Below are 2,610 nucleotides of genomic sequence, written 5' to 3'. Positions count from 1 at the left end.
GTTCGTCATTGTGCTTCATCTTTCAGTCGCCGAACATGCCCCAGGAAGTCCAACCTCTTTTAGCTTTTGGGAGAACTATAAATCCCTCCACCCCTCATGGCCATATATAAAGCTGGATTTACAGTACAATCAATTCCGAACTGTGCACAGAAAAGCCATCGTGGAAGGGGGCATCTTCTCAAATGTTTCACAGCATCTTTAAATTCTTACACCGCATGGTCAGTATTCCAAGTCCTACGATTATTATCCCACAGCCCCAGCTCCTGCTCATTGATAGGGCTGCAGAGTCACTCTTGGCGCCATTTGCCTAGCTTTGGTCCAATTGCTTGACTCGACCATGTCAAGACTAAAACAGATGGATGCCCAGCAAAACAAAGACTTCATGACAGAATGAGGGCAACAACGTGATCACCCAGCTGCATTGCAGCATGAAGGTCGTGGTGCGCCACCTTGACTGCCCTGTCCACTCGTGTCTGCACGTGCGTGAGCAGAACGGAAACAATGGTGTATATTGCGCATCCACGTGTTGATCAGGCGGCGGTTTGCTCATGTACTCCGCGATGCTGCTCTTCGCATGCATCTGGGGTGTGGCATCCATGAGGCGGCAGAGACGAGGATATATCGCGACAGCGTGCAACTGCACCGGTGCAAATAGCAGCTGATGTTGAACACCAGCCCTTTTCAGTTTCGGGCCATTGCTGCGCATTTGGCCATGTGCCTTGCGAAACATATTACAGGTCCCCCAAGTGGCGGCAGTTGAGGCGACTGTCATGAGAAACGTACTTCTTACTGTGTACCAGATTGCTAGCTTCCCTCAGAAGTGGCGTCTTGGCTGCTGCACAGCAACCGCGTCTCCGAGAAACCGTCTGATCGAGCCAGCGCAGCACGGCGAAAACAGGGGAACACGGCTGGTGTTGCTTGCGGTGTTCCTAGAGTGGGTGGGCGCATGACACAAGCGTCGACACAGGCTCACACAGGCGTCGACACGGGAGCGCAGAGTTCAGGTCCGTGGGACGACGGCGGTCGTTGAGTGGACCAGACGCCGCGGAACACACGGGTACGCGTGTCGGGTTCCTCGTGTGACGTTGGTTCTCGAGATCGGCCATTTGTCTCTTCTTCCTTCGCGACACGTCATTTTGGAGGGTCTAGGGAGCCCCTCCCTCTCCCCCGTATGTTGTCAGTGCCTATTCGCGTATGGTGGGGGCGCAGTCGCAGGCGCAGAGGCCTAGATGGACCTGAAAGGCGGAAGACGGAGGTTATGAGCGAATAGAATGGCTAGAGATGGCAAAGTGCCGAACAGGCGACAGGGGGCGCTGTTGTGGTCATTGTACATGTAGCAAACTGGAGGAGCCGCATCCATGAGTGAGACGACGGCGTGCGATGATACTTTCCGTCGAGGTCTCTCGAAGCTTTATGCCTTGGCACTTTACTTGCACTTTGCCATGGGCCTCTTCTCTCATGCCGAGATGGACAACCGTGGCAGTGCGTATCCCTGTGCTCACAGGCTGGAGTGCCGATTCGGTTGCAATTGATCTTCGTTTCCAAGGGGGGCCAAGCCAGCGTCCCATTTGCAATCTCTCCCTTGTCTCCTCTACTTTAGGCCCCCAAACGCCAGGAGGATCCTATGGATCACTCTCCATTTAGAGTGCGAACGGAGTGGGCCATGACTGTTGTTAGTATGTTTTCGTTCAGGCTTGGCGGGTCATAATCTGGCCACTCTGCCGAAGCCTTTGACCCAAGGAGCCCAGGAGTTGGGATGCATGTCAGATTTTCCGCACACGGCCCCAGGCGGGGAAATGTGATAGGGGCCACGCAAACCTGCCGGAGATGCTGAGCTGCACCGAATTGAGTTGACGGACATCATGCTAGACGGACGTTTGCCAAGTGATGCGGGCCGCGCTCACGCCTGGACAAGGCTGTCCTGGGATCTATTCTATATGGAGTCCTGGACTTAGGTTTAGGCTCCAGCGATTCGACCAGGACGCCAGATGGAGGCGAAAGCAGGGAGCCATACAGACTCGGAGCAAAACAGCATGCCGAAGCCGTTCCTAGTACACATGTGCGACCACACGGGCTGTACTTGGTACGGACAGAGGCATTGATTGACAGCCGTCGCGACACCGGATCTGTCTGATCGGCGTCAACATCTGCCCTTCGAGCAGCATAGCCTAGGCTGACTTGTTTCGTCGAGCCCAAGCCGACATCACTCCGGCCCAGAGCTGACGACAATAAAACTCCCCCAACCCACGACAAGGGAAACTCAAATCGCATCCATCCACCCACCTCCCTCGCAACGTCCCCCTAAACGGCAGCCTGGCGTTCCGGTGGAGCACTGCCGTGTTTTCCACATGGCGGAGCCTGTTGTTGGTCGTTGTTTGCGTGGCCGAGCCTCCCATTCCGCAGCGCGAAGCATGTTTCTTCGTGTGTAGCCCGCTTTCTACTGGCCGCCTCGCCCGCACCACGCCCGAAATCCTGCTGCCTGTCAGGTGAGACGACCATAAGTGATACCCTGCGGTACTCACAGGGTGACTACAACTATTGACAGGAGCTGATTCTACGCTGGTAGCGAAGCTGGTTCCACGCCTGTCCTCTTTCCGGCTCCCAGGGAGG

The sequence above is a fragment of the Verticillium alfalfae genome, genomic scaffold (genome assembly GCF_000150825.1).
Source record: "Verticillium alfalfae VaMs.102 supercont1.14 genomic scaffold, whole genome shotgun sequence".
NCBI lineage: Eukaryota > Fungi > Ascomycota > Sordariomycetes > Glomerellales > Plectosphaerellaceae > Verticillium > Verticillium alfalfae.
Note: the sequence above shows the minus strand (reverse complement) of the source record.